Below are 23818 nucleotides of genomic sequence, written 5' to 3' on the forward strand. Positions count from 1 at the left end.
ATTAAAAGACACAGACTGGCAAACTGGAAAAAGAGTCAAGACTCATTGGTGTGCTGTATTCAGGAGACCCATCTCACGTGCAAAGACACACATAGGCTCAAAATAAAGGGATGGAAGAAGATCTATGAAGCAAATGGAAAGCAAAAAAAAGCAGTGATTGCAATCCTAGTCTCTGATAAAACAGACTTTAAACCAACAAAGATCAAAAGAGACAAAGAAAGCCACTACATAATGGTAAAATTCACCAAGAAGAGCTAGCCATCCTAACTATATATGCACCCAATACAGGAGCACCCAGATTCATAAGCAAGCCCTTAGAGACCTACAAAGAGAATTAGATTCCCACACAATAATAATGGGAGACATTAACACCTCACTGTCAATATTAGACAGATCAATGACACAGAAGGTTAACAAGGATATCCAGGACTTGAACTCAGCTCTGGACCAAGAGGACCTAATAGACACCTACAGAACTCTACACCCCAAATCAACAGAATATAGATTCTTCTCAGCACCACATAGCACTTATTCTAAAATTGACCGCATAATTGGAAGTAAAGCACTCCTCAGCAAATGTAAAAGAACAGAAATCACAACAAACTGTCTCTCAGACCACAGTGCAATCAAATTAGAACTCAGGATTAAGAAAGACTACATGGAAACTGAACAACCTGCTCCTGAATGACTATTGGGTAAATAACGAAATGAAGGTAGAAATAAAGATGTTCTTTGAAACCAATGAGAACAAAGACACAACCTACCAGAATCTCTGGGACACATTTAAAGCAATTTGTAGAGGGAGATTTATAGCACTAAATGCCCACAAGAGAAAGCAGGAAAGATCTAAAATCAACGCCCTAACATCACAATTAAAATAACTAGAGAAGCAAGAGCAAACAAATTCAAAAGCTAGCAGAAGGCAAGAAATAACTAAGATCGGATCAGAACTGAAGGGAGATAGAGACACAAAAAACCCTTCAAAAAGTCAATGAATCCAGGAGCTGGTTTTTTGAAAAGATCAACGAAATTGATAGACTGCTAGCAAGACTAATAAAGAATAAAAGAGAGAAGAATCAAATAGATGCAATAAAAAATGATAAAGGGGATATCACCACCAATCCCACAGAAATGCAAACTACCATCAGAGAATACTATAAACACCTCTACGCAAATAAACTAGAAAATCTAAATGAGATGGATAAATTCCTTGACACATACACCCTCCCAAGACTAAACCAGGAAGAAGTTGAATCTCTGAATAGACCAACAACAAGTTCTGAAATTGAGGCAGTAATTAATAGCCTACCAAGCAAAAAAAAAGTCCAGGACCAGACAGATTCACAGCTGAATTCTACCAGAGGTACAAAGAGAAGTCGGTACCATTCCTTCTGAAACTATTTCAATCAATAGAAAAAGAAGGAATCCTCCCTAACTCATTTTATGAGGCTAGCATCATCCTGATACCAAAGCCTGGCAGAGACACAACAAAAAAAGAGAATTTTAGGCCAATATCCCTGATGAACATCGATGCGAAAATCCTCAAGAAAATATTGGCAAACCAAATCCAGTAGCACATCAGAAAGCTTATCTACCACGATCAAGTCGGTTTCATCCCTGGGATGTGAGGCTGATTCAACATACACAAATCAATAAATCCATCACATATCCATCCATCACACAAATCCATCACATAAACAGAACCAACAACAAAAACCGCTTGATTATCTCAATAGATGCAGAAAAGGCCTTCGACAAAATTCAACAGCCCTTCATACTAAAAACACTCAATAAACTAGGTATTGATGGAATGTATCTCAAAATAATAAGAGCTATTTATGACAAACCTACAGCCAATATAATACTGAATAGACAAAAACTGGAAGCATTCCCTTTGAAAACTGGCACAAGACAAGGATGCCCTCTCTCACCACTCCTATTCAACATAGTGTTGGAAGTTCTGGCCAGGGCAATCAGGCAAGAGAAAGAAATAAAGAGTATTCAATTAGGAAAAGAGGAAGTCAAATTGTCTCTGTTTGCAAATGACATGATTGTATATTTAGAAAACCCCATTATCTCCGCCCAATATCTCCTTAAGCTGATAAGCAACTTCAGCAAAGTCTCAGGATACAAAATTAATGTGCAAAAATCACAAGCATTCCTATACACCAATAATAGACAAACAGACAGCCAAATCATGAGTGAACTCTCATTCACAATTGCTATAAAGAGAATAAAATACCTAGGAATCCAACTTACAAACGATGTGAAGGACCTCTTCCAGGAGAACTACAAACCACTGCTCAACAAAATAAAAGAGGACACAAAGAAACGGAAGAACCTTCCATGCTCATGGATAGGAAGAATCAATATCATGAAAATGGCCATACTGCCCAAGGTAATTTATACATTCAATGCCATCCATATCAAGCTACCACTGACTTTCTTCACAGAATTGGAAAAAACTACTTTAAAGTTCATATGGAACCAGAAAAGAGCCCGCATAGCCAAGACAATCCTAAGCAAAAATAACAAGGCTGGAGGCATCACGCTACCTGATTTTAAACTATACTACAAGGCTACAGTAACCAAAACAGCATGGTACTGGTACCAAAACAGATATATAGACCAATGGAACAGAACAGAGGCCTCAGAAATAACACCACACATCTAAAACCATCTGATCTTTGACAAATCTGACAAAAACAAGCAATGGGGAAAGGATTCCCTATTTAATAAATGGTGCTGGGAAAACTGGCTAGCCATATGTAGAAAGCTGAAACTGGATCCCTTCCTTACACCGTATACAAAAATTAACTCAAGATGGATTAAAGACTTAAAGGTAAGACCTAACACCGTAAAAACCCTAGAAGAAAACCTAGGCAATAGCATTCAGGACATAGGCATAAGCAAAGACTTCATGACTAAAACACCAAAAGCAATGGCAACAAAAGCCAAAATAGACAAATGGGATCTAATTAAACTAAAGAGCTTCTGCACAGCAAAAGCAGCTATCATCAGAGTGAACAGGCAACCTACAGAATGGGAGAAAGTCTTTGCAGTCTACCCATCTGACAAAGCACTAACATCTGGAATCTACAAAGAATTTAAACAAATTTACAATTAAAAAAACAACCCCATCAACAAGTGGGCAAAGGATATGAACAGACACTTCTCAAAAGAAGACATTTATGCAGCCAACAAACATATGAAAAAACGCTCATCGTCACTGGTCATCAGAGAAATGCAAATCAAAACCACAGTGTGATACCATCTCACACCAGTTAGAATGGTGATCATTAAAAAGTCAAGAAACAACAGATGCTGGAGAGGATGTGGAAAAATAGGAATGCTTGTACACTGTTGGTGGGAGTGTAAATAAGTTCAACCGTTTTGGAAGTCAGTGTGGCGATTCCTCAAGGATCTAGAACTAGAAATACCATTTGACCCAGTGATCCCATTATTTGGTATATACCCAAAGGATTATAAATCATGCTGCTATAAAGACACATGCACACTTATGTTTATTGTGGCACTATTCATGATAGCAAAGACTTGGAACCAACCCAAATGTCCATCAATGATAGACTGGATTAAGAGAATGTGGCACATGGCCAGGCGCGGTGGCTCACGCCTGTAATCCCAGCACTTTGGGAGGCCAAGGCGGGCGGATCACAAGTTCAGGAGATCGAGACCATCCTGGCTAACACAGTAAAATCCCGTCTCTACTAAAAATACAAAAAATTAGCCGGGCGTGGTGGTGGGCACCTGTAGCCCCAGCTACTCTGGAGGCTGAGGCAGGAGAATGGCATGAACCTGGGAGGCGGAGCTTGCAGTGAGCCGAGATGGCGCCACTGCACTCTAGCCTGGGTGACAGAGCGAGACTCTGTCTCAAAAAAAAAAAAAAAGAAAAAAGAAAGAAAAGAAAATGTGGCACATATACACCATGGAATACTATGCAGCCATAAAAAAAGATGAGTTCATGTCCTTTGCCGGGACATGGATGAAGCTGGAAACCATCATTCTGAGCAAACTAACACAAGGACAGAAAACCAAACACTGCATGTTCTCACTCATAGGTGGGAGTTGAACAACGAGAACACATGGACACAGGGCAGGGAACATCACACACCAGGGCCTGTCGGGAGGTGGGGGGCTGGGGGAGGGATAGCATTAGGAGAAATACCTAATGTAAATGATGAGTTGGTGGGTGCAGCAAAACAACATGGCACATGTATACCTATGTAACAAACCTGCATGTTGTGCTCATGTACCCCAGAACTTAAAGTATAATAATAAAAAAAAGAAAAATGATAGCTGTGATATATTAACATGAAAAAAATGCTCAATATTTTTTTCAAATGAAAAAAGGAGACTAGAGAACATTATGTATACCACAGTCCCATCTGTGGCTGTGTGTGATAGGGGGTGTTTAAAGAGAGAGTTATATGGAAGGAAACAGATTTTCTCTGGATAATGATATTTCTGGACACATTTGCCACCCTTTTAATATTTTTCTGGTTTGCCAGCCTTTTAATATTTTCCTGGCTCATTAGATTTGTTTATTAATATAAACTATCATTTTGTCTAGAAAAATAGACATCCTTGTCTAGATAAAATATATTTATTCTTCAGAGCCCTTGGTCATCAACTCAAGGAGAGGATAAGGGGGGCAGGACAATTCTCTTCATTTTTCAGATGGAATATCTGAGAGCTAGAAGACAGATGAGGGACCTTGCCAAATGGCCACACAGCAAGTTAATGTCAAAAGTATTCAAAAAGTATATTTGCTAGCTATTATATAATTAGCCATTATGTAAAAGTACAGGACACTTACCACAATCATTAGGAACTTATCTCAGGATGCAAGATTTATACTATGTATTCAGGTGACAACACCTAAATAGCTATGGACAAATAGCATATGCCATAAAAATTTGAGGAATTTCAGGCTTCTGGTTAGATAATGGAAAACCTTAAAGCAGCAGCTTGGAAAGAATTCACATGGTAAATGGTTAGGAAATATGGCTCCTAAGAACAAAAGGGCAGGTGGAAACTGGAGACCCACAGTTTATTCCATTCCTGTTTGTATGGTTTCCCCACGTCCCATACAGTCTGAAACCCTTTGTAGTTCTCATTTATACTTTAGTTTTTTCCACTCACTGTGTGCCCTTCAAGGACAAGAACCATGTCACATTCACCAGTGGATCCACAGCACCAAGCTCAGCAGCAGATATAGAAAAGAGAGTCAGTAGGTGAGTGTTGAATGAAGAGATGAATGGATGAGGCAGTGTCACTGTGTACAAGACCTTGGAGACCCACAGACCATTCCTATTCTTATCTACTTCCCACATTTTCTAATTTTTCTCTCCAGTATATAGGTGAAATTAATACATATATCACTTTTCAGGATACAAGATGCAAATACACAAGTGCTGGGGAAGTGACAAATTAGAGCCACTGTCCTACCTGTTTCCCCAGGCCCTCAACTCCTGGCTCTGCCAAGGGCTCCCTGCCCAGAAACAGATGCTGTTCTCTCTCCTGCCAGCTTGCTGTGCTGACAGCTATAATTGCTAAATGAACAGCCTGTGTTTCTAGTAGGGAGAGAGGTTTTCAAGAGTGTTTGGGCTCCTGCAGCCCTGGAAAGGGAACAAAATATTGGGCAATCAGAAACTACCACCTCAGCAGGAGAGATTTTCCATTACAGGAGGGGTAAATTTGGAACCTGGAAGTATTCTTGGAATTTTGGTTCCCAGAGTATAGTGGGACACTTGGGATCATTGGGAAAGTGGATGCACTTTGCTTTCAGCATGCAAGCTACCACAGAAAAATAATGATTTGCAGAAGATAAATTGCATAATGGTAGTGAGGTTTATGTGTTCTGGAAATGTATTCAGGACATGAATCTTAAATAAATATTTATTTAATAAATAAGTATTTGTCGGGCATGTACATGTGGAATAGAGAAATCAAGAATTCTGAAAAATGAACCTTGAAGAAAAGGCAACTTTGCTGGGGAATAAATCAGACAGTCACAAAGACATAACTAAAAATGCTAGACAAAAGTGATAAAGATCATATAACAGATAAAAGTACTTGCAAAAAGAAATTATTACTCCCAATCCCCTTAAAATAGATGCATTTGCAAATGAATATTTAGATTACTGAAATCAGGAGAGACCTAAGAAACTGCTAGAGAACTTTAGAAACTATTTTATCGCCATCTCTAATCTCAAATTTGCTCTGCAAAGTTTCCTTATGATAAAGACCTTTTCCCAATGTTTCTGGTCGACATTTATAATTGATAACATATTTTCACCCACACAGTCTTGATTGTTCATTAGCATAATCATTTTATACCTAGCTGTATTTTAGCTTCTGGTAGATCTATTGATAAAAACTAATTTTTAGCTTTTATTTATAACTGCTTTAAGAAAAATATTTAAACAGGAAAAACAAAAGAATAGTACATGGAATTATTACCTGCATCCAAAACTAGTAAAATTTTTGTCATATTTACTTCATATATATATATATGAATATGTATTACTAAACCATTTCAAAGTTAATTTCAGTTATCATGAGTTAATCTTTAAATATTTTCTTAGAGCTCGAAAACATTAAGAATATTCTCCCTATTAACTGTAATACCACCATTACAACCAACAAAATTACCAATAATTCTTTAATGCTATCTAACATCTCCAGTACATATTTGTATTTTCTCAACTATTCCAAATGTATCAAAGGTATTTTAAAGCTTATTATTTAAATAAATGGTCATTGATATCACCATTACCACTAAATAACTATCACAGTATCATGTGTATTCTTAGTTATATAATGTTCCCTCCTAACCTGTGCATTTAAGTTTGGCCAGCCTACTCAAGCATCTTGAGGTTGCCCCCCTCTTTTTTTTTTTTTTTTTTTTTTGAGACAGAGTCTTGCTCTATTGCCCAGGCTGGAGTGCAGTAGTGTAATCTCGACTCACTGCAACCTCCGCCTCCCAGGTTCAAGCGATTCTTCTGCCTCAGCCTCCAGAGTAGCTGGGACTACAGGCGTGTGCCACCACGCCTGGCTAATTTTTGTGTTTATAGTAGAGATGGGGTTTCACCATATTGGCCAGGCTGGTCTCAAACTCCTGACCTCATGATCTGCCCGCTTCAGCCTCCCAAAGTGCTGGGATTACAGGCATGAGCCACCACGCCCGGCCTGGCTATCTTGACCCTTTCTACAAGTTCTAGCTAGGTCCTCTTTCCCTTTTGTGTTGTTGTTGTTGTTGTTGTTGTTTGCCTTTATTCCTTACCTTCCTTTCATCTGGCTCCTAATCTTCTAGCTTTATTTGCTTTTGTCACCTCTCAGACGTGACACTACTTTCCCTCTCCAATCTTAGCCTTGGCTCTCTTTTGAACAGTTGTTGGACTCTCCCTCTGGATGTCTTCTGTCAGCTGTTCTATCCTAACTGACTTAGCCAATGCCAACATCAGCCAGATTATGCCTTTGAGGTCTGCTGGGGCCCCTATCTTGGGGGATGGGACATTTTTTCATTTAGTCCATGATGGGTGGAGTGGAGGGGATTTCAAGTACCATGGAGGATTTGTCATGATTCAGCCACACCAGTCTTGCCTTGCCTCACTGTGGCTGGCTACTCTTGCATGGCCCCATTCCTGGCTCCCTTGTCTCTGCCTGGCATCTTCACATTGCTGCTTCATTGAACTATCTGTTTGGTGCTGTGCTCTAGACCTCAAATACAAGAAGAGTTTTTCTGCATTCCAATTATACTTAGAATCCTCTTCTTAGGGCAGATAGAGAGGGCAGATCAGTACATGCAAGTACCCAAGGAAGCCAATGATTTGATGTTCCATTAAATCAGTGCTTAAAGAGTATTTGTACAGTGTTTCTTTAGAGAAAAAGTTAAGCACTGTGTGGGGAAGGACTACAGGTCCTTGTGTATTTGCATACTCAACTCAGCAAAACAAAGCCTTGTGGTTGACTGGACCCAGTTTCTGTAAAAGAAAAAAAAAACATTTGGGAAGAAGAAAGGAAGCAATATTGCTGAAGTTGAAATGTTGGGGTAGGGGGCAGGCAGGGAGAGAGGCCAGTGACCCAGAGGACCACATGTATCCAGCTGTTCGTGGAGGCTGTGTCCAGAGCCAGCTCCTATTAGTCACATGCTGCCCACACTGTCTGAGGGTCTTGACCTCTCCAAGCTGAAAGCCAATAACCAGAGCATCTCCTGAAGGACTCATGCCTGCCACCCACCAGCATGGCTTGGGACCTGGAGCATCAGTTCCTCTGTCACATCAATGCCAGAGGTTTCGGATGCATACTACCTACAGGGAGGCTGAGGGGCTGCCCTGTCATCACTCCCTTCTCTAGTACAAATGTCCACTTGAATTTGTGCCCAGCCTGAGATCTAGCCAAGCAGCTGCACTCCCTTTTCTGAAGCTGAAACTCTTCTCACAAACCATAACACCAATTCCTCAGCCAGCCCCAAGCGACCTTTGTAAAGAGCTCCTACCAGGACTACCAAGGCCTCAGTGTAGCTCATAGCCATATTTGGGGGCATTGGATGTTACTAGAGGCTCATTCGCTCCTTTCCTACCCTCACAGCACCACTAATTGACTCATTCAGAAGGTAAAGTGATTTATTAGTTCCCAGGAAGCAGCTCTATAATCCAGAGGCTATAGGGTTTGTTTGTCCCTGCTTTGACCTTGTCTGAGCCAGTATGGCATTTTATAGTCTCTAGACTCTTAGCTTACAGCAAAGTTATAGGTGTACCTGCATCTCAGAAGGACATCAGATCTGTTAACTGCAACCCTGTTCCCATTTTGCATGGAAACTGAGCCCAGTGGAGACAAAATATTATCCCAGGGAATGGAAATTTTAGCTTTTAGCCACTGTTTCCTGAGGTCTCAGCATCTGAGAGTAGGGCATACATCTCATACATCTCATCATAGCCTATAGCAGCTGCCACGTGCAGGGCAGTTCTGTTGATACAAGGCAGGCTGCCTCTTTTTACTATTCTGAGTTTCCAATATCATATACCCTAGGCAGTCAAAACTGCCAGGTAGACACTGTTTCCCTAAAGCTCAGGGGGCATGAGTTCAGGTTGATGCTCTGCCACCATGCTTCCTGACTAGTTATACCTAGCCCTGAATATGGTCTCCAAAGGCCACAATCAAAAATGACATCCTACACCTTACTGCTACATGACATCTACACACTGAAGGAACACCTGAGACATGTAAGGAATTAATGTGTCCTGTCCAACACTCAGTGCTGCCTTGAATGTTCCTGACCCAACTTTCTAACAAGGACGTTTTTCCTATTAGCCTCAATTTGCACCTCTGGAGACAGTCTATTAATCTGATCTTCCTTTACAGAGGACTCAGTCATTTGACTTCTGACCTCACTTTCAGTTCATCTCCCAGCTTAGAAGTCTACAACCTTGTCCAGCTGAATACTGCCCACTACACACAGTGATGACCAAATGGAGCACCTTATTCAGTGGCTCAAAGGGAACCTATCATCAGCATCTGTGTGCCTCTACAGAGCTCCTCATCATCGCAGGGTTTGTTTTCAACACTTTGCTCCTTCTCTCTAATCAGAGCACCTGCACTGTATTCCTACATCTCCCTGTACTACCAACCTGAAGCTCCACAAACTGCATAGGACTGATGCTTCCACCAACCTCATGTCCACTTGACCTTGAGCCTTCAAACCTACCAGACCGCCCTGTGGATCAGAGCTGAGAAAATAATAAAGACAGGTATTACTCACTTTAATTCACTTCCTTCCCTAGGAATTAACAGGCATTCTCTGAGTTTTACTTCTAATCTTTTCTCATGCCAGTCCAGCTCTTCTCAGCTCTTGGCTCTTGACTTTGCCATCATTTGAGGCACTGCTCCTGTCCTTTGGATTCGCTGAATGAACTTGGTTTTCTGGACTTGACCCATTGAGTTCTTAAGCCAAAACCCTTGCCTTGCTCATTGAGTTCTTAAGGCAAAGTCACTGCCTTCAGAACAGTGACTGGTACTTCAGGACCTATATCAGGCATCATGGGTTAGACCAGGCTGTGATGACAAACAATCCTAAAGTCTCAGAGACTTAATACAGCAAAAGTTTGTCACTCTTGCTCTATGTTCATTGTGATTCAGCAGGGGCCTCTCTCACTGTAGTTACTCAAGAGACCCAGGCTGATGGAGGCTCCATCTTAAAGTCTGCTACTTGATCACTGTGATACAAAGAAGATGTGGAATATGATGCACTGGCTTTTAAAATATCTGTCCAGGCTGGGCATGGTGACTCACGCCTGTAATCTCAGCACTTTGGGAGGCCAAGGTGGGTGGATCACTTGAAGTCAGGAGTTGGAGACCACCCTGGCCAACATGGCAAAACCCCGTCTCTACTAAAAATTAAAAAATTAGCCAGGTGTGTTGGCAGGCACCTGTAATCCTAGCTACTCTGGAGGCTGAGGCAAGAGAATCGCTTGAACCCGGGAGGCACAGGTTGCAGTGAGCAAAGATTTGCACCACTGCACACCAGCCTGGGCAACAGAGCGAAACTCAGTCTCAAAAAAAAAAAAAAAAAATCTGTCCAAAGCACATACGCTTCTCCTACATTTTACTGGCCAAAGAAAATCACATATCCACGCCTAACTTCAAAAGGGACAGAAAAGTGCCATCTATCATGAGTCTAGAAAAACTATTGGAGGTTTTGGAATGACAGGTCCAGGACCCAAACCTTCGGATGGCCCATTTGCTGTCACCCCCTCTCAAGGACCAACCCAGTGCCTCAGTCCCCTCTGCCACTCCTTGTTCTCAGAAGGCACTTCCATTCCTTTACTGCTGTTCACTCATCTCACGTTGCCTCTACAACCTTGCTCCTGTTCTCTGTGTTGCCCCTAAGATTAACTCCCCAGTGTATGAACTATAATTTTGCCTTTGATTCTGATATTTGCCTTCTGGCTTGGACCACGTAAACATGGGAAAGAGGTGCTTTGTCCACAAGCCATGCCTGGAACTCACCAAAGCCAGGTAAGTCCTTGTTTAGCCCTGCTTCTGAAAGCAGAGGTTTAGACACCCAGAGTCCCAGGACTTCCAGTTGGAGGACAAATACCAAAGCTGTGTCCAAGGGAGAGTGCTAAGGCTGAGGTAAGTCAGCCAAACCCAGCTATCATGCAAAGAGCCAAAGACAAGAAACAGGATCCTGAAAGAAGGTCAGGGAACTGGGAAACATGACAGTGAAGACTGGCAGGGAGGACACTGCAAACAGAAGCTCCTTAAACAGAGTCCCATATTCACACCTTGGGGTTTTCTAATGAAATGTGTTTAATCAAAGAAATACCTACACACAGTTTGTAAAATCAATTGGTTTTTCACGGCTGATAACAAAAATCACCAGTTCCCCCTGCCACCCTTGAGGCAATGATTTTCTGCTTTTTTTTTTTTAGACGGCGTTTCGCTCTTGTTGCCCAGGCTGGAGTACAATGGTGCTATCTCAGCTCACTGCAACCTCTGCCTCCTGGGTTCAAGTGATTCTCCTACCTCAGCCTCCCAAGTAGCTGGGATTACAAGCATGTGGCACCATGCCTGGCTAATTTTTTGTATTTTTACAAAATACATGGGGTTTCTCCATGTTGGTCAGGCTGGTCTCAAACTCCCGACCTCAGGTGATCCGCCCGCCTCGGCCTCCCAAAGTGCTGGGATTATAGGCGTGAGCCACTGCACCCGGCCTGCTTTTCTGCTTTTATCTGCTTCTTTTGAGATACATATTTCTCATATGTTAAGAAACGCTTATATACTTATTCTTGGATTTTTTTTTTTTTTTTTTTTTTTTTTTTTTTTTTTAGTTTTAGAGTAGTCTAGTCTATCCATTTACCTTTCTGCTGTGAAATATGAAGAATTAACTCTCTAATGCCACTCACTACATAGCATTTGGTATGTGCTAGGCACTGTTCTTTGCCTAGCAAATATTAAATGCTATGTAGTGAGTGGCATTAGAGAGCTCCCTAGCCTACTCCCTATCCTCCCAATGTGGTTATATCCCAAATTTCGTTATAGCATATTTGGTATTCAGATGATGATGATTATGTGAGTATTGTCATAAAGGCCCCAGAGCATAGTGATTAAGAGTAAGAACTCTGGAAATAAGTTACTTAGGTTTGAATCTTTCCTCTACCCCTAGCTGTGTTTGACAGGCTGAATACTGTCCCCTCAAAAATGCCCACACCCTGATCCCCAGAACCTATGAATATGTTAACTTACATGGTAAAAGGGACTTTGAAGATGTGACTAAATTAAGGATTCTGAGATTGAGAGATTATCCTGGATTGCTAGGTGGGCCGAATCTAATCACAAGAGTCCCTGTTAGAGGAAGGCAGAGGAATCGGAATCAGAGAGAGTTGTAAGGACAGAAGCAGAGTCAGAGGGCAAGAAAATGCTACACTGCTGGCTTTGAAGATGGAGGAAGAGGCCACCAGCCAGGGAATGCATGTGGTCCCTAGAAGATGGAAATGACTAGGAAAGGGGTTCCCCCTACAGCTCCAGAAGGAATACAGGCCTGCCAACCCCCTGATTTTAGCTCACAGAAACCTCTTTTTGGCCTCCAGAACTATAAGACAATGAATTTGTATTGTTTTAAGCTATTAAGTTTGTGGTAATTTGTTTTAGCAGCAGGACACTGATATACTGTGTAATATTTGACAAGTACCTTTACTTAACGTCTTTGCCAAATAATTCTGATCTGTAAAATGAGCTGCTGGGAGGTTTAAATGAGTTAATAAATGAAAGACACTTACAACAGTGCCTAGCACACACCAAATGCTGCATGTGTGTTTTTTATTATTGTTTGTAGCTATGCTACAAAGAGTAGTAGTATGATTACGTGCCTTTTCTTTTATCTTTTCCTGAACTGACAATGCCATCTTAGTCTTCTGTGCATTTATCATTAACTCATTCCCAGCACTGAAATCACCTGTCAGTATGGCCATGAATTTTTTTTAAATGGTGACGTATCAGTTCCTGTTTTTCTGGAAGACATCACTGCTGGAGCACTCATCTCACTGCAGGCAGCCCGCACTCTATGCCTGAGGGACAGGTCCTGCCCCATTCACTGTCATGCTGAGAAATACCCCCCATTCTTCTCTTTTCTTAGCTCTCCTGCTTTCCTTAGTTATGTGTCTTCCTCTTTCTTGCTTTCTAATTTTGATGATGGTTTTGTGTTCTTGTGACATGGTCAGTCAGGTGCAGCCACAAGAGGAAGCACAGGAGAGGCTCATGAAAACAAAGCTTATTATACTTACAAGGCTTAGAGAGGGGATCACTGCATGCCACACAGGGTCGCAGCGGGAGGCACCAGGTTTTGGCTTGGTAGCCCAAGACAGGAACAGGGAAAAAGCCTAAGCTAGAACCTTAATTGGGATTTCCTGGGGAAAGGCAAGGCTGGGTTTAGGAATGGCAAATTCGAATGATTTGGGTAGGCTCTAAGCTATAGGGATGGTCTCTAGTTGCCTGATACCTGGCTCTGGCATGATTAAAGCAGATGAATATTGCTTCTTGGGGTCTGTGGACCAGACAGAGAAAGTACAGCTCCTGCTGAGCCCTTTGCCATCTCTAAGAATTGACTGGCCCCAGGAGGGGCAGTTTCTCCCCATATATATATATATTTTTTTTTTTTGAGACAGGGCCTCACTCTGTCCTCCAAGCTAGAGTGCAGCGGCGCCATCACAGCTCACTGCAGCCTCCACCTCCCCAGGCTCAAGAGATCCTCCAACCTCAGCCCCACCCCTCCCCCACCCCCAGTAGCCAGGACTTCAGGCTTGCCCACCACACCGGCCGTTTTGTATTTTTTGTGGAGATGAGGTTTTGCTATGTTGCTAGTCTCAGTCTCCTGGGCTCAAGTGATCCATTTGCCTCAGCCTCCCAAAGTGCTAGGGTGACAGGCATGAGCTACTGAGCCCAGCCCCCAGCCAGATTTTTAAAGATGTCAAACATCATTATATACAGAAAGTTGAAAATATACAAAATATACAGTACAGTAGTGCATATCCTCCAGCACCCCCTGATAAAGGGTATCTGAGAATTAGATTTCTTGAGACTTCGCTTTTCTGAAAATATCTTTATTCCACCCTCACACTGAATTGATAGTATGGCTGGGTATAGATTTCTAGCTTAGAAATCATTATCCTTCTGAATTTTGAAGGTATCGCACCACTGGTTTCTATCTTCCTGTGTTAGTTGTGGAAAGTCTGATTTTCTTCTGATTCCTGACTTGTTTGTGTGTGACCTATTTCTTTCTGAAAACTTTTAGGATCTTGTCCTTATCCCTACAGCTTTGCAAGTGCTTTGACTTGAATTGCAGCTTTTAATAAAGAGTCAGACTCCATTTTTAATATTTGACTGCTGACAGCTTTTATTTATTTACTTATTTTTATTTATTTGAGATGGAGTCTGGCTCTGTCACCCAGGCTGGAGTGCAGTGGCGTGATCTCGGCTCACTGCAACCTCCGCCTCCAGAGTTCAAGCAATTCTCCTGCCTCAGCCTCCAGAGTAACTGGGATTACAGGCCTGCACCACCACACCCAGCTAATTTTTGTTTTTTTAGTAGAGATGGGGTTTCACCATGTTGGCCAGGCTGATCTCGAACTCCTGACCTCGTGATTCGCACACCTCAGCCTCCCAAAGTGTTGAGATTACAGGTGTGAGCCACCAAACCCGGCCAGCTGACAGCTTTTAATCACCATCCTCCCTCTTACCCTCTTGCCCTACATGTAGGCAAGTCAGTTAAAAAAAAGTGCACCCTCCTTTGGGAAGTTCAAATCTTGCAAGCCCTAACCTGTTAATGAACACCCTTACCCCAGCTAGCCACAATTAAACCCAAAACCAGTCACCCCTCCTGCCTCTCTCATTTGCTGACCTGCTTGGAAGCCTGAAGCATGGAAAATCTCATGATATGTACAATACATCTCTTCGTGCCTTCTTGGTACTTGTGTGGTGTCATCAGGTTAGACATCTGAATGCATTCCTCCTCTGCAGGAACACAGAACACCACCACTTACTAGCTGAATGATCTGCCTCAGTTTATCCATTTGTAAAATGGGAATAATAGCAGTACTCACACTGTGGTTTTGAAAATTAAATGGGGTTAATACATGTTAAGTGCTTAAAGTGATACCTGGCACACAGTTAAAATTTAACAAGTGTTACTTATTACTGGTGTGGGCCCTTTTTATTCAAAGTGTTGGACATTTGATGAATTCCTTCAATTAAGGGACTCAGATTATTTCAGTTATGAGGCATGGTTTTGATATTTAATTTATATCCTCCTCTCTTGGGGACTACTCTCTCCTTCTAGAACATTTATCATACTTTCTCTCCTATTTTCCATCTAACTTTCTTTTTTATTTTGCTTTATGAGACATAAAATTTCATGTCTTTGTCTTCCAGTTTTTCTGTGATCTTTAGATCCATTCTCTTCTTTTTACCTAATAGTAAAACTTGTGTTTAACTAGTCACCTGGTCATATAACTCATTTCCCAGTCTCTCCAGTGTTGTGGGAAGTCAGGGACCCCAAACGGAGGGACCTGCTGAAGCCACGGCAGAAGAACATAAATTGTGAAGATTTCATGGACATTTATTAGTTCCCAAAATTAATACTTTTATAATTTCTTATGCCTGTCTTTACTGCAATCTCTGAACATAAATTGTGAAGATTTCATGGACCTTTATCACTTCCCCAATCAATACTCTTATAATTTCCTATGCCTGTCTTTACATATCTCTTAATCCCATCGTCTTTGTAAGCTGAAGATATATGTCACCTCAGGACCCTGTGATGATTGCGTTAACTGTACAAATTGTTTGTTTGTAAAACACGCGCGTTTGAACAATATGAAATCAGGGCACCCTGAAAAGAACAGAATAACAGCGATTTTCAGGGAACAAGGAAAGATAACCATAAGGTCTGACTGCCTGAGGAGTCGGGCAGAATGGAGCCATATTTTTCTTCTTGCAGGGAGCCTGTAGACGGATGTGTGAGTAGGAGAAATATAGCTGAATTCTTTTCCAAGCAAGGAATATTAATAATTGATAACCCTGGGGAAGGAATGCATTCCCAGGGGTAGGCCTATAGACGACCACTCTGGGAGTGTCTGTCTTATGTGGTTGAGATAAGGGATAAAATACGCCCAGGTCTCCTGTGGTGCCCTCAGTCTTACTAGGATTGGATTGGAAATTCCAGCCTAGTGAATTCTAGTCAGACCGGTTGTCTGCTCTCGAACCCTGTTTCCTGTTAAGATGTTTATCAAGAAAATGCATGCCCAGCGGGACATGGACCCTCATCAGTAATTCTAATTTCAACCTTGCCTTGTGATCCTGCTCTGCCCTTTTGCCTTGTGATCTTTTATTGCCCTTTGAAGCATGTGATCTCTGTGACCCACTCCCTATTCGTGCATCCCTCCCCTTTTGAAATCTCTAACAAAAACTTGCTGGTTTTGTGGCTTGGGGTTGCCATCACGGTCCTACCAATATGTAATGATGCCCCAGGAGGCCCAACTGTAAAATTTCTCTCTTTGTACTCTTTCTCTTTATTTCTCAGACTGGCTGACACTTAGGGAAAATAGAAAAGAACCTACATTGAAATATTGGGGGCTGGTTCCCCCAATACTCCGGCAAGCTAAGTTTATCCAGATGACTACATTCTATTTAGCTGGATGGAAATGGTGAGTGAAAGACTTCCTTGAAGTCTCTTGAGGGCAGAGACATATCCTTCTTTACTTCTTGCTCCTGCCTGCTTTGTGGAATGTGGAAGCCCCGGAGTTTCTTACTTCCAGGCTACTGATATGTGAGAGCAAAATAAAGCTCTAAATTTTGAAGAGTTTTTGTTTTTAATTTCCAAGAATGCTTTTTTGTCCTCTGAATGTTTCTTTTTAAAAGCAGCATTTTATTCTTTTTTGGTGATACAGTATCTTATTTTTAAAGAATATTAAGGGTTTTTTTCCATTTTCCTCTGTTTCTTGCATTATTTCTGTTACCACTGAGTTAATTTTTTTTCTGTATATTTATTTTGATCTTTGTCATTTATGTTAGAGGCTTTCCTCAATTTTCTGGTAATCATTAACTGTCTGTTTATATTAAAGAATGAGGCACTAGGCCAGGCGCAGTGGCTCACACTTGTAATCCCAGGGCTTTGGAAGGCCAACGTGGCAGGATTGCTTGAGGCCAGGAGTTTAGTACCAGCCTGGGCAATATAACAAAACCCTATCTCTACAAAAAAAAATAATAAATTATCAGGACATGGCAATGTACACCTGTATTCCCCATTACTTGGGAGACTGCGGAGGGAGGATCACTTGAGCCCAGGAGTTTGAGACTGCAGTGAGCTATGATGGTGTCACTCTACTTCCACCTAGGCAATAGAGCGAGACCCTGTCTCAAAAAAGAAAGAAAAAAAGAATGAGGTACTATAAAGATAACAGTGTGTAATGGGGCTTGTTAACTAGTTGGTCTCTCCACAGGGAATAAGGTGGGATCCAGAAATTTCTTGGGTACTTCTAAATGCCAGTATCTCTAGGTATTTTATCGTGGGTTAGTCAATGTCCCCATAGAAAGATTATTTGCCTGCCAGTATAGGCCTGGGTGCTTGGACTGATTAAGTCATAGATGAGTGGATGATGGTGCCCAAAAAGAAGTGTTGAAGTGTTCAAGTGGAAATTGCCCAGGGTTAGTGATCCTCGGTTGCAGAAGTCCTCCTGATTCTAGCATGAATGGATAATACAACTTTCTTGAGAGAGGAGTCAAAGACTCTTCTCTTTTTCACTTTCTTCTTGGGGTACCTGAAGATGTCTAGAAGAATCTTTTGGTTGGCTGTTGGTGTATCCACTGATTTATTTATCTCCCAGCTTATCTCGTTTTCTTCCAGGAACCTCTCTAGGTTGTGAGGGGAGACCAAAAACCAACTAGATATCCACTCCACTTTAAAGCTTTGTCTGGTTAAATAAAATGAACCTTATAAGAAATGCTCAGCTCTTTTGGGAAAAAGTGATCTGTCTCTGTAATAATCTCTCCATACCCAGCAGTGCTTCTTTCCCTAAGGTGGCTTTCAGGAGTATGGTAAGAGAGGGCTTATGAGATCTTACAGCTTTGAAAAATAAGCTCTCTAGCACCAGATGATATACTTGCACATTCAGAAATATAGTCCCCAAGTATTAAAGGACACTATCAATACAGAGAAAGGGCAACTCACAGGATATTTGCAAATCATATATCTGATGAGGGATTAACGTCCAGAATATATTTCTTTAAACCCCTACAACTCAAAAATAAAACAATCTGATTCAAAAACGGGCAAGGGACTTGAATAGACATTTCTCCAAAACAGAAGTACAAGTCACCAACAAGCACAAAAAAAGATGCTCAACATAACTAATCATTAGGTAAAGGCAAACCAAATGGAGTGGTAGCTCATGCCTGTAATCCTAGCAGTTTGGGAGGCTGAGTTGGGAGGATCAGTTGAGTCCAGGCACAAGACCACCCTAGGCAACAAAGTGAGACCCCATATCTACAACAAATTTAAAAATTATCTGGGCATGGTGGCATGTGCCTGTAGTCCCAGCTACTTGGCAGGCCAAGGTGGAAGGATTGCTTGAGCCCAAGAGTTGAGGCTGTAGTGAGCCATGATCATGCCACTGAGCTCCAGCTTGGGTGAAAGAACAAGACCCTGTCTTGAAAAATAAATGAAATAAAATTGCATTCTGAGTTATGGGAAAAACAAAATAAAATGCAAACCAAAACCTTGATAAGGTACAATTTCACACTCATTAGGATGGCTATTATTTAAAAAAAAAAGAAACTACTGTTGGCAAGGATGTGTAGAAATTGGAAACTTCGTACATTGTTGGTGGGAATGCAAAACGGTGCAGCCACTGTGGAAAACAGTACGGTGGTTCCTCAAAAAATTAAACATAGAGTTACTATATGGCCTAGCAATTCCACTTCAGGATATATACCCAAAATAATTGAAAGCAGGCCCTTGAACAGATATTTGCATACCAACATTATTCACAATAGGCAAAAGATAGAAACAACCCAAATGTCCATCAATGGATGAATTGATAAACAAAATAGGACATATACCTATAATGATACTACTCAGCCTTAAAAAGAAAAGAAATTCTGATAGTTAAACGTGGGATACATAAAGCCAAACACAGAAGGACAAATATTACATAATTTCACTTACATGTGATACCTAGAGCAGTCAAATTCATAGATACAGAAAACAGAATGGTGATTTCCAGGGGCTGGGGTAAGGGGAGAATGGGGAGTTAGTGTTTAATGGGTACAGAATTTTTGTTAGGAATGATGAAAATGTTCTGCAAGTGGATTGTGGTGATGATTGCACAAAAATGTGAATGTACTTACTGTAACTGAACTGTACACTTAAAATAGTTAAGATGGTAAATTTTATATATATTTTACCACAATTAAATTTTAAACAATGAAATGATGTATTCTTCAAGGTTGAAGATTTATTGCCCTAATAGCAATAGGATGTGGGGAAGGGTGATGGGCTTCTCTTGCCTCCCTCCCTCTCATTGACATCATCTCCTACAACTTTATGACTGGTTTTTGTCTCATATCTGTCCCTGCACACCACCACCAGATACCCACATTGCTACCTCATTCCTTCATTGTCTTTTGGCTTCCATAGTTTCTGATAAGAAATTTGCTGTAATTCTTATCTATTTTTTTCCCCTCTGTATGTTCCCCAGCCCCTTCCTGCTCTTCACTTCTTCACATCTCTGTTCAATGGTCTTTCCTCAAACAGCTCTTAAACTAACCATTCTACTTAAAATGGCCATATTTTTTTTCTGCCTGCTTTTAAGACTTTTCTCTTTATCACTGGTAATAGCCAGCCATGAATTTATAATAGATGGCACCAGTGGTAGGAAGTGAGACAAGAGAAGTTCATCAACCCTTCCTTACATCCCATTGCTATCCTGGTAATAAAGGTTCATCCTCAAGGAGTATTTCTGACTGCTCAAGGACACCATGTGGACCAGAAGAGCCTGTTTTTCAAAGCTATGAGATTGTGTAAACTTTCTCTCATCATACACCTGAAGGCCAATTCAGGGAAAGAAGCAGTGGAGGGTATGGGGATGCTATCTGAGAGAGATTTTTTTTTTTCTAAAAGACACATGTTTCTTGCAGGCTTCATTTAAATTATGTAATCAAATAAAGCTTTAAACCAGAGTAGGCAGCCCTAAATGGATGTACACCTAATACACAACTTCAAAATACATGGAGCAATGTGAATAGTGATCCCGGAGTTGTGCACTGTAGTGGCTCTGCTTATTAGCCCCCTTCCCACTCTTCACTTCTTCACATTATTCACATCTCTGTTCAGTGCTCTTTCCTCAAACAGCTCTTAAACTAACCATCCTACTTAAGATAGCCATTTCTCCAACCATCCCATAACTCTGCTTTATTTTCCTTTGTAGCATTTATTCACAACATACCATTTTATTATTTATTGGTTACTTTTCTGTTGTCAGTCTCCTTCACTACAGTATAAACACCATGGGTGCATCTTCACTGTCTTATTCATATCATATACCCAGTTCCATGATCAGAGTGTAGAACATTCATAGGAGATGCTAAATAATATTTGTTGAATGAAAGTATTTATTTATGCATTTACTTATTATATCATTTAATATGAAGTATGTATTAGTCCATTCTCACATTGCTATAAATATCCATTCTCACATTGCTACCTGAGACTGAGTAATTTATAAGGAAAAGAGGTTTAATTGACTCACAGTTCCTCAGGCTGTACAGGAGGCATGGCTGGGGAGGCCTCAGGAAACTTACAATCAGGGCAAAGGGGAAGCAAGCACGTCTTCACATGGTAGCAAGAGGGAAAGAGAGCTAAGGGGGAAGTGACACACACTTTTTTACCATCAGACCTTGTGAGAACTCACTCACTATCATGAGAACAGCAAGGGGGAAATCTGCCCCCATGATCCAATCACCTCCCACCAAGTCCCTCCCCCAACATTGGGAATTATAATTCAACATGAGATTTGGGTGGGGACACAGAGCCAAACCATATCAAAGTATACAGCTAATATTTATAATTGTTATTTGAGTTTATCTTCTTCATTTTAATATTTTTTCCATTCATTCTGCAATCCCTTAACTTTGTGTCATGTATACAGTCAGCTTGAGAGGTGGGGGGAGAGAAAAATGTATAAAGTAAGAGCTCCACAAAGAAATCCCTACTTCCTGTGGAATACAATTCGAAGTCCTTTGCAAGCAGATTGGACATTCTAAATCCAAGGGGGGAAATAAAGTTTTATTTTAATTTGTATTTATTTATGTATTATTTTTTTGAGTCGCAATCTCACTCTGTTGCCCAGACGGGAGTGCAGTGGTGCAATCTTGGCTCACTGCAACATCTGCCTCCAACATCTGCCTCCCGGGTTCAAGTGATTCGCCTGCCTCAGCCTCCCGAGTAGCTGGGACTACAGGTGGCCGCCACCACGCCCAGCTAATTTTTGAATTTTTAGTAGAGACGGGGTTTCACCATACTGGCGAGGCTGGTCTAGAACTCCTGACATTGTAATCCGCCCGTCTCGGCCTCCCAAAGTGGTGGGATTACAGGCGTGAGCCACCGCGCCCGGCCAAGTTTTATTTTTTTAAAGCACTCAAGAAGTTAGGTTTGTTTCTAGAAACGTGGAAGCATCCGTCTGCTTCCTTCCAGCGTCTCTTCGCTTCCTTCCAGCCTCCCAAGGAGCCCAATTCATTAATTTTCCCTACAGAGAATAGCACCAGGTCCGAAGCAGCCTGAATCAAAGCTCCTCCTTTGGTAATTGACAGCTGGGGGAAATCCTACTGAGGCCCACCCCCACCCTCCTCCTTGCTAGGCTGACAGGCAAAACTCGGTGGCAGTGGCTTCCAGCTCAGCCAATAGACGAAGCGGGAGCAAGAGTCTGTGTAAACAAACCCAGAGCGCGGCGCCTTGGTCTCCTCCCCCACGAGTGGGCCGGGCGCATCCTTGGCCCAATGCCTATCCCAGACTAGCGTAGCGTCCTTTCAGCCAATCAGAGCCGGCGTCTCCCGCAAGGAGGTGTTCCATCACAGGAAAAAAAATGAAGGAAGAGAAAAGACAGACATTAAAACCAATCAGAAGCTGAAACTTCTGAGGGAGCGGGCGGGCACTGCTTCACATTTAGACCAATAAAAACCACATATGCCGTTCTAGGTGACCGAACGGCATCTTCTTTGGCCCAATAGACGAATGGGGCGGTGCCCGGCAACCAATGGCTTGGGTTCGGGGGCGGGGCGAGGAGGCAGTGTGCAGTAAGAGATAACCTGGCAAGTGGTAGTGGCGCTTCTCGGGTGCTGTGCTTCACGTTTTGGTACTAAAGGCCGAGACTGTTCTGGCGACGGCGACCTCTACGGCAACGGCTTACGCTCTCGGAGGAGTGGCAGAGTACGATCTGAAGGAGGGGCTTCTGGTCAGCCCAGGTGGGCTCGGGTGCCCGGGCTGCTGGGGAAAGGACTCGAGGGAAACGCCGTTCTCCCGGCTCTGGGGGCGCCCTGCGCCTCCCTTTCTGCCGCCGTCGGGGCTGTGAGGGGCGGCATGCGCCTGCCCGAGCTCCTGTAGGGAGGGAAAGCGCGCGGGGTCCCACGTCGCGGCCATCGGCGAAAAGGGGCGTCCGCTGGGGTCAGCCCCTGCCCCTCGGGGGCGATAGGGGGTTTTCGTCCCTTTCCCCCCGGCACAGGTGATCTGTTTTCCCTCCACCCCCACCCAAGTTCCTGACTCCCCTTAGCGTCCTCCTAACGCTCGAACCGGATTCTTGGCCTGAGTCCCATTGCTACCCAGGTGCAACAATGCTAGGCAAATTGACCCGCGCGACATCCCCTGCCCCTCTCCCCGGGCTGAAGGGGTAGGGGATTGCGCGTCGTGCCCCTCCCCCATTCGCGGGCCCCTGCGCGTCGTCTGCCTTTTTATACTTGCTCCGTCTCCCCCTTGACTCCCGCCCTCATTCTTCATGCCTCATTTGCCTGGGAGACGTTCCCCACTTCTCTTGTGCCTTGCGGTCCGTGAGTGAGTCCATCACCCCCTACCAACCCCTAAATTCCATTCTCATATCTCCAGAAAACTAGCATTTTCCACTTGCCTCTTCCAGGCAGCTGGAAGGTGAACTGAGAGAGGCAGAATACGCCGAACAGGGAGTTTGGCAAGGTTGGGAACTTTAATCGGTTTTGTTCGTGGTAAACTGTTTTTGCCTTCCTTAAGATGGCATTTGACCATTATACCCGCTCTAGAATCTTTGTCCTAATGCAGTTCTTTTGGTGGTAATTGCTGAAAATGCAGTTGAAAAGGGCTAACTAGAAGTAAGGGATTTAAATTTTGTTACTATTATTTTAAGTAAATTGAATTGGATTATACTTTAAACAGCTTAACTGGGGTTTCTGGGAGTTTGTAGTATAAGGGCCTGGCTACCCTACTTTGTCATAAAATATAGAACATACTTAATTGTATAGCACAGTGTGATTTGATCACACCCAGCCTATGAATGGATAATAACAGCATTGAATCTGTTTGAAAACAACATTCCCTGTTCCCTTTTCACCTTCATAGTATATTCGTTTGGTTTCTAGTAATGTCGGTTCTAGCCATATGTTTTTAGATAATAGTACAAACTATGTTGTGCCTAAGTAAAATTATACCAACAATTTTATGGGGAAAAGCTAATGCACTGCTCTTAGTTTTGATTAAGATTTTAGACGTTTGAAAATATAA

General features: G+C 42.2%; 1 protein-coding gene across 2 annotated transcripts in view; it reads left to right on the forward strand.

Annotated features, from left to right (window-relative positions):
* The first annotated feature begins 22340 nt into the window (after positions 1-22340).
* The window catches only part of PAIP2B (poly(A) binding protein interacting protein 2B), a 50449-nt gene continuing 48971 nt past the window's right edge, over positions 22341-23818 (forward strand). Inside the window, exon 1 of one of the 2 annotated variants that reach the window (XM_009237189.4) lies at positions 22341-22536. The gene's annotated coding sequence lies outside the window, so the exon portion shown is untranslated. The remainder of the gene's footprint in view (positions 22537-23818) is intronic. The other variant, XM_054548073.2, reaches the window with a different exon arrangement.

The sequence above is a fragment of the Pongo abelii genome, chromosome 12, assembly GCF_028885655.2.
Source record: "Pongo abelii isolate AG06213 chromosome 12, NHGRI_mPonAbe1-v2.0_pri, whole genome shotgun sequence".
In the NCBI taxonomy this organism is placed as follows: domain Eukaryota; kingdom Metazoa; phylum Chordata; class Mammalia; order Primates; family Hominidae; genus Pongo; species Pongo abelii.